The 9,055-nt window shown below is 37.2% G+C and overlaps 1 long non-coding RNA gene across 6 annotated transcripts; it reads right to left on the reverse strand.

Annotated features, from left to right (window-relative positions):
* Positions 1-549: 549 nt before the first annotated feature.
* On the reverse strand, positions 550-8,457 carry LOC105421597 (uncharacterized). Of its 6 annotated transcripts, XR_016046704.1 has the most exons (5): positions 8,190-8,457; positions 7,380-7,453; positions 1,833-1,911; positions 1,319-1,742; positions 550-1,111 (listed from the first exon to the last, which is right to left on the reverse strand). It is a non-coding gene; the product is annotated as an uncharacterized LOC105421597 (long non-coding RNA). The 6 variants fall into 6 exon arrangements; XR_967072.3 differs by lacking the exon at positions 7,380-7,453; XR_016046705.1 differs by lacking the exons at positions 1,833-1,911; positions 7,380-7,453 and adding an exon at positions 2,346-2,709.
* Between the last annotated feature and the right edge of the window lie 598 nt (positions 8,458-9,055).

Consider the following 9,055-nt stretch of genomic DNA (forward strand, 5'->3'; position numbering starts at 1 on the left):
ACATTGTAAAGTATCGGATCACAATTTTTTCAGAATCCCAGTGCCAAACCCCCTCTGTAAACTACTGGACCCCTTATTTTCTAAGAACATTTTTTGTCGAACCGCTTTTATAAAATGTCTAACCCATTTTTTTCCAAAACGCCATTATCGAACCGCCTCTATAAACTGTCGGACCCCTTATTTCTCCAATAACATTTAGTGCCTGACAACCTTTACAAAGTGTCAAACCCCTTATTTTTTAGAAGCTCCATTGTTGGACTGCCACTTTTAATTGTCGGACCGAGACTATATTTTACCAGACCGTGTGTATATTTTTCCAAGCCCACTGTACATTTTGCCGAACCCACTTTACATTTTGTCCAGTCAATGTTGTGAGCATCATACGGAAATTATTCTGGGCCTCATGGCCTTGCCATCACATTATATCATGCTTGTATTTTTGTTGGGCATCACATTATATTATGCCTGATAAATACATTGATATCATCATAGGATCTTGCATTATGGCTTTTCACATAAACATGATAAATAAATAAATTCATTCAGATATTTCAAACAAAAAAAATGAACCATTGACTTTTCATGTTAACCTCATAAGTACATATCAAATTATATAAAACCCTTTCAAAAGTAAAATTACTTATAGATCTATTTCAAAAATACATATCAAACTCAAAAAATGTTTCAAAAGTACATATTATACTCAAAACTACATATTAGTCAATTTCTTCGCCTCCGACCTTTTTTAGGCTACTAGGAATACCCTTTTTATTCATATCGGGTTCCTCTATAATCGTTTCCTCTGGGCATCCCCCTCTCTTCGAGATCACAAATTCTACCTTGATTCTTCATATAAGGCCGGTGCAAGGATGGACACTTCAAACTGGTCATCTCTTCTATTAATTCTCCTCTCATTGTCCTCCTCGCTCTTGCTTTCATCAACTCCACCATCTCCTTCCTCACTTTCGCTTCCTCCTCTCCACTATCTTCCTCCTCACTCTCATTTTCCTCCTCTCCACCATCTCCCTCCTCGCTCTCGCTTTCATCTTCTTCACCATCTCCTACGTTGCTCTCATTTTCCTACGCTCCACCACCTCCTCGGAACTTGGCTCTGCAAAAGTGTTATTGAATAGCAAATCATAAACCGCTTGTACATAACATTGGGATTCCCCTGCTAATATTTCACCATTAAGTGCAGCTTGTAACATCCCTATACAGGTTAATTGCTACAAGTAGACAATAAAAAAATAAAATAAAACATTACTTTGAATACATATTACATTCATAAAATATAAAATGAATAAATTAAATAGTATACCAATCTCTTGTCGTCATCATGGCCTATGGCAGATTGTACATGTGATTGCGACGGTAGGGAAAGATATGTGGTATTTCTATATCTGTGGGTAAACATTTTGTGTCAGGCCTTGTACTCTCCTGTAGGTATTCCATGATATTTATCCACATCTTCCATGAAGACATGTATTCTCGTTCCCGCCAGTCACGTATTTGCCTGCTCAACTCGTTAATCCAACTTGTGAGGTGTATACCGATCATCTCTCCCTCCTATCCCACTTTGGAGGCTCAACAGAAATCCCATGCATCTTCTCAAATTACCGCAACATGCGATCGGGTATATAGTACTCTACAATGTTGAAATTTATCAGCTATATTCAGTACAACGTGGTTTCTTTACTGAGTAGATCTAATGGGTTGTACTCCTCATATGCTTGCCAGATCACCTAAAAAAAATATGACACAATAAACACTTATTTGTATTTGTCTTCGATAGAATATCTACAATTATATAAGCATACAAGCAAACGACTGACCACGTCAAATGAGATATCATCAAGTGCTTTTAATGGGTCTTTGTGGAGTGGTTTTTGAAAAATGTTCATAGACTCAGCACTGCACCAAAAATAGTAAAAGCAAATCATAAGAAGCCAAAGAAATTGTAAAGCTTTAAGTGTTGCTGACCCAATAAAATGCATCGTATCCCCACCCACGACCTTAGATAAGGAACGATACAAAAAGGCAAACGCCGCAATACCCCCTACATACTTCCTTGCCTTATTGAAATATCGAAACAATTGCATATAAATTGCAAGTGTCAATCTTTTAGATGCGTCAGCAAATATAATCGTACTGACTAAATAAAGAACATACGCTCGAGTGTGTTGCATCAGTTGTACTTTATTGGGCTTGTTTGGTAGTTGCCTGAATCTCGTCCTCAACCATGTATGATTAAAATGCATCAACTTATTATCTTCTAGGAATATACTCGCATGTCACAGGTATCATTAATATCTACAACACAGTGTATAGGGTTAAAGTCATCTCACCAATGGTTAGTCGTGTGGTATTTATCTCTGTGTATCATTTCCCTATAAAGGCCCTCAATAGTTTGCAATCCATATAAGAGACCTTAATGTCTATTAATGAGCTCAATTTGGTCGTTTGAACCAGAGCTACTCATTGTCGATAGAGCTCCCATTTTTCTAAGGTTTTAGTTGATTTGTCAATACAAATATTTTTTCTCTCCTGAAATGAAATTCAATAAGAAATGACAATAGTTATTAACAATATGATAATTACCCAATTAATGTAAACTAAAACAAATAGACCATTGTTCCTCTTGCCTTTGATCGGACGAAGTGGATGGGTCACCTGTTCCTCTTGGTTGTTTCAGGTCTTGCATCGCTAAATCTATTTAAATTATCAAAGTTTTACATGTACACAACACATCATTTTAAAAGTATGTACATATGAATTGGAAATAAATAACCACAAGAAGATGCTCCAATAAAAAAAGTGAGAAAATGGCCCATACGAAACAAATGATGGTGCTCCAATGGGAAAGAAACAAACATAATTATATGTGTGCCAATAGCACGAAATGAATATAAGTAGAATAAACGCCATTAATATATGTACTAACAAAATTTCCCACAAGTGGGTGATCTAATTAAAAAAGATAAAGTAAAGAAGATAAGTAAAAATATATGCTTTCAAGTAGGTGCTTTACATGTTGCCATATTGTGACCAGTTCTTTTGCACTGACTACAGTGGGTAGGTCACATTAGTACTTCCAACTACGAATGTTTTTCTTTTTATGTCGGTCAAAGGGACGTCTTGAATGAGGTGGAAGCACTCTTAATCCATTTGGAGGAAGTTGTCCACACAAACTATGCTCAGACAGGTCGATCAAGGTAACTGGCATGATAGCTTCGAAATATGTTTCACGATATTTTTCAACCTCGAAATAGTCTTCACAAAAGTCAATAGGATCCCTATTCATCCATTGAAGGGCTTTACAAGCATGCTTGCAAGGTAAAGCCATCATTTCCCAACCACGGCATTCACATTCTCTTACAATAATATTTATCTTATAATTCATGTGATCACCCCTTGCTTCAAACACTCATCTATTTGATACAATGACACTCACAGAAAGAGATAGCTTTATGATCTTTCTCAGTTCATCTTGAGTGTGTGGGGTAAGTATTGTAGTTTGGGTTTTAGCTTCGAAGCTGCAGATGGCCATTAATTTCATTATTTGCTTCCTAATCAAATCAACGTACTGGAGAATTGGTATATCTCGTGCTTTTAGAATCCACTTATTAAATGACTCAGCCACATTGGTTGTTACTTGGCCATATCGCTCACTCCTGAAGAGTGATGTGGCCCATTGGTTTAGAGATGCTTCCATGAATCACTTGAATGCATCATCCGAAATTGATTTAATTTCACTCATCTTGCCAAAATACTCTTGATGTTTGTATGCTCTACATGCTCCGACAAAGGCACTTACAACGACCTTCTTAACATCATTAGGTATATGTTTTTCTTCCTTCATGAATTTTTTCACTAAATGGCACTCACAAAAAGTATGATGGGCATTCTCAAAAACTTGACAAGCAGTCTCAACTAGACCCCTAATATCTATCTGACACAAAAACGATTTCACAATATGTCCCAATAAAATCTTCAAAGATTCTATAAATCATAATCAGTTAACAGGAAATATTTGTTCTTCTCCATCGAGTGAGTTGGCTACAAGTAGAGTCCCAAAGTATCGTGTCTTTAATGATGTTCCATCGAAAAATAAAAGTGGACAACATCCACTTTTAAAGCTATGTATTGAGCTATAAAAGCTTAAGAATAAACGATGAAATCTACCATCCGGTCATATGTGTCATGTTGCATAACTCTCAAGATTCGTGTCCATCACACAATTTACATATGTCGATAACTGGTTATATGCCTCCTCTTGTGAACCATGTATGGCCTTGATAGCCGTTTCTTTCCCTCGCCAAGCATTTCAATAGGGTAGTTCTATCCCAATATATCGAGACAAATCACTCGTGGTTTCTTTAGCATTGTAATGCGCATTGTCACTTAATTTATCTTTAATTAAGGAAACAACAAATTTTTATGGCTCTCTTCTCTGTACATCATTGCTTGTCCCAATATTATATGAGTGTTCTCTTTTTCATGTTTTGATTTAAAAACATTCATCCTACCAAACTTCGAAGTATATCTCTCCCATTTACATCCATCACCCTAGCATTTCGCCCTTATGTGATACCCCTAATTTTTAACAAAACAATATGTGAAATGATGTGCTATAGCAAACGCGCTAAGGGCTTCTAGAAAGTCATCCAGTTATTCAAACTCCTCCCATGCCCTGGTAAGTACATCCTCCCATGAATTGAGGCATTGCTTTGTTCAGAACAAGAGACGAAAACATTAAAGGATTTGGGGGATCTGACCTCTTCGATTGCCATAGAATTATATGAAATACTTCCACCCCTACGTTCACTCCCATCAAATACATGGATGATCACATCATTCTCGCAGTCATGAGCGTTCAACATCATCTCAATATATTTGTCAATGAATAATCACAATAAATCTTCTATTTCTTGAAACAAAATACCTCAATGATATCAAGTATATGTCAAGTGAGAAACAATCTGCTATGTATTTTTGCATGTCATCTAACCTAATTCTACTATCAATAAAAAAGGTACATGCATCACCACCAATATAATCACAAATTACATTGACACTTGATTCTACGGTCAATAAAAATGTACAATCTGTTATCACTCATTTTCTCTTGTCCTGCACAAGATTTGTAATAACTTACACTTCACACATTGCATATACAATGTCTTAATACTGGCCTTGAACTTGCCCAAATTTGGTAGGCTCAAGCTAGATTTTTGTAAAAAGAGCTACTATTAAATTTTAACAAGAGCTAGGCATATTTTTGGGGGGTATATAACCTATATAAACATTTCTAGCAATAATTATATGAATATTGCAATCTATACGATTTTACCCCGATAACGGCTCTCGATCTTTTAGTAAATGATGGAAAGTAGTCTTCAAATAAAGAGCCTCAAAAGATGACCCAACCTTTAAGATGAACATGCAATTTTCTGCTAAAACCAGTTCATATCTAAGAGTGAGAATATGAGCTCCAATGTCTTTTACACTAGCACATTGCCTTTCATTTGCAAAATCAAACAAAACCAAATGACTTTATAGATGTGAACATATACCACTAATTTCAAAGAACCTAGCAAGCAAACTTTTGGCCTTATAAATGATTTGAATGCATTTCAAATTCAAGCAAAACTTCATACTAAAGTTGTAGCTTTCGATTGATAAATTATTTTAATGCATTTAATTACATGACAAGGTCACATACACGAATCTCTCTCTCTCTCTCTCTCTCTCTCTCTCTCTCTCTCTCTCATACACACATAGAGCTAAACAAAGCGATGGATAGTTAAAACACAGATAATCAAATTTGATACAAAAAAAAAAGGGATAAAGATATTTGCATCTCCAATTTAGGAAAGCAATACCCATATTGAGTAAACAATACCATTTTTCTAAGCTATAGTTTAATCCAACAATATATAGACATAATATATGCATGTACTATCTCATCAAATATCTGATATACCAGCCCATGGATATATGTATTTTTCTATAAAAACAAATAAAATAATCGAGAGCCTGGGCTGATTTATAGAGAGAGTGAGAGCTTGGGCCATGGGTCCTTCATAGAGAGACAGAGAGAGAGGGAGAGAGCTCCGGCTTGTCTTCGGGGGAGAGAGAGCGAAAGGTGGTGGGACCTCTGGCCGTGGATCCTTCGTAGAGGGAGAGGGAGAGGGAGAAAGCTTGAGCCCTGGTTTCAAGGAGAGAGAGCAAGATAGAGAAGGAGGGAGCTCGGGCCAAAGGTCCAGAGAAAAAGAGCGAGAGAGAAGAGCGTGAGTGCTTGTGGGTCTTTCTCAAATGGAAAGGGGGAGTAAAATAACTAGGTCTAGTGGAAAAAGAAAAGAGCGAGGCATGGAAAAGGGTAAAAGTTAAAGGAAGCATAGTTCAGTCTTTGTTTGACTTTCTTCCGACTTAGGGGTATTTACTATCAAACATGAATTTGGGATAAAAGTTGTTAAAAAAAATTGGTTTGTAAAAAAAATATGTCTTTTACGGGGTTTGTAATTTTTTTATAAAGATATTATGTAAAATTTTGGATCCTAAATTTTTTTTAAGATTGTTTCTAATGATACTATAGAAATGGGCAACCCCATCCATTAATATATTTATTATTATTTTAAAGCAGTTTTTAATTTAAAAAAAGCTTAATTTTATCTATTAAATTCAAGAGAGATTCTCTAGCTAAACTTAGTACTGGAAGAGGTGAACAATTGATTATGTTTGGGTGGGTACGCTGGTGTTTGTAAGAGGGACGAAACTTCAGAACTCATCTTGAAAGCAGGCGTCACGTTTCAGATAATAAATAAAATAGAGCAAAATTTAAGAACAAATCTTTCAATATATAACTTGGTTGGTTTAGACGTCCAATGCCCATTAGTCTTCTACTATTAAAAAAAAAACATAATTGCGAAAGTTTGAGTACCCTATTTCTATATTAAGAGTCATCACATTCTCTTGCCCACGCTGGAGGGAACAGGCTGATGGGAGCGGCAAAAGCCTCAAAAAGATCAGATGATTTTTGCCTCAATGACTAGGTCAGAGATACAGAGTTTTTGAATTAGTTTTAAGTAAGATGAGGCTAAATATTATGTTTCCTAATTTTGTTTGGATGGGTTTAGAATAATTGATGATTATTTCAGTGTTGTATTTATAAGTATCTAGTAGATTTTTTTTTTTGTTTTGAATGTTAATAGTTACTTTCATTAATATAAAGAGCAGGGCTCAAGATTACAATAAAAAGAAGGGATGAAGAAGTAAAGAGACTAAGCTCTCAACTCCCTTAAGAGACCTATCCTAAACCAACAAAACACTTACAACACTGTCGATAAAGAACATACACAGGGTTGGAAGAAAACACCAACCTACACAGGATTAACATTGCCCATAAGGAGATCGATCGGCAGCACCGTTGTGGGGGTTGGGGCACAACCAGCAACTGAAAACCAGAGCTTAAAATGAGGTAAGAACGAGTTGGAAGCGTAGAAAAGCCAAAGCGAAAGGAACCTAGAGAATAGCTACGAGAGAATTGAGAGGAAAACTACGGCGCAGCAAAAGAGGATACCAAAACCATAAAACTCTCTGAACAATTGTAATATGTCACAGTACACAGGGTTCACCAAGGTCAAGAATTGACCATCCCCTATTTATGGTGTTAGCCCCGGGCAGGATAGAATAGACCTCTAGGGCAAAGGTGGTTGACCCCTAAGAAAGGAATCCTTGTTTTAGGTGTTAACCCAAGCATTGAGAGTTCAGAGTTGGAGAAGAGGGTGAAGGTCGAAAGCATTGGAATGGGTCACGTACGAAAGCGGAGGGTGAGTAGGAAAGGGCAACGATATAGGATGGAGGGAGACATGGATGGAAAGAGGAGACGAAAGAGCACAGAAAAGGAGGAGGGAAGGGGGGCGAACGTCGTGAGAGGAGGAGGCCAACTAAGAAAGCCGGGGGTTATGAAACTAAAAGCAGTAAAAAAATATTTCAAACAGGGCAGTAACAAAAAAAACACCTAAGAGCTTAAGGAGGAGAGACGCTAAGGGAAAGGAGAAAGACAAATGAGAGAGGACCAAAACGAAGAAGGAAAAAGAGAACAACAAAGAGATAAACAGAAGAAGCTAAAAACTAAAAACAAAGTGAGGGCAAGAGAGAGAGAAGAGGGGAAGCAAGCTTAGGCTTACGATCACAAGATGGTTGCAGGTGGCTAGATCGGCAGGCAAAAGGCTGGATGTGCCCTTAAAGAAGATGGATCTAGCTTGCTAGACACTAGATATTGCTTGAAAGAGACTGGATCTGGCTTGTTGCTGATGAATCTGGCCTCCGAAAAAGAGCTTTGGTTGGAGCTTGGCGGTGGCAAAGCTATACAATGGTGATGGTTGGGGATGCTGTGGTGGTGGTGACTGGAGACGCCCTATGGGGTTGGCTGGTTCCTCCTTGCTTCAAAACCCTAGCGGAGCTCAGTTTTGGAAACCGTTGTTTTTAAACTCCTGGGTACTTATTAGATTTATATTTACCATTACATGGTAAATGAAGATTTAGATACGTGTAAAATTAGTTGCTATTAGGAGATCCGGCTGTCCTTACGTGAGAGGCAAGTCTTCTACTTGTATATGGAGGCCTTGACATGAATCTTTGGTTGAGTTAATGAGAGAGAGAGGTATAGACATGAGTTTTAGAGAGAGAAGGAGAGAAAAGTATTAGAGACTTTAGAATTTTTATGTGTTACTTTTTTGCTAATAAATCAAGGAAATAGTTTCTCTCTCTAGATTTAATGTGCGCACGTGTTGTCTCTAGTGCATGAGTGGTTGAGTTTGTATTTTTCTTATTTGCAAGGGTGCTTGTTTTTTTTTTGACAAATATGCAAGGGTGCTTGTTGGGAGCAAATTTTTGTGGTATGACTCAACAAGTGGTATCAAAGCAAGATTAGTAGTTTTAGGTTCTCGACTTGAAATATCAGAGCATCAGTACCGAAGGAAACATGGTCGATGCGGCAGACAGCGGAAGGACTAGGACCGAAAAGCTTGATAACCACTAGTACATCGATTTG

This window comes from Amborella trichopoda, chromosome 13, assembly GCF_054954075.1.
Source record: "Amborella trichopoda isolate Santa Cruz 75 chromosome 13, AtrichopodaSantaCruz75HAP2 v2.0, whole genome shotgun sequence".
In the NCBI taxonomy this organism is placed as follows: domain Eukaryota; kingdom Viridiplantae; phylum Streptophyta; class Magnoliopsida; order Amborellales; family Amborellaceae; genus Amborella; species Amborella trichopoda.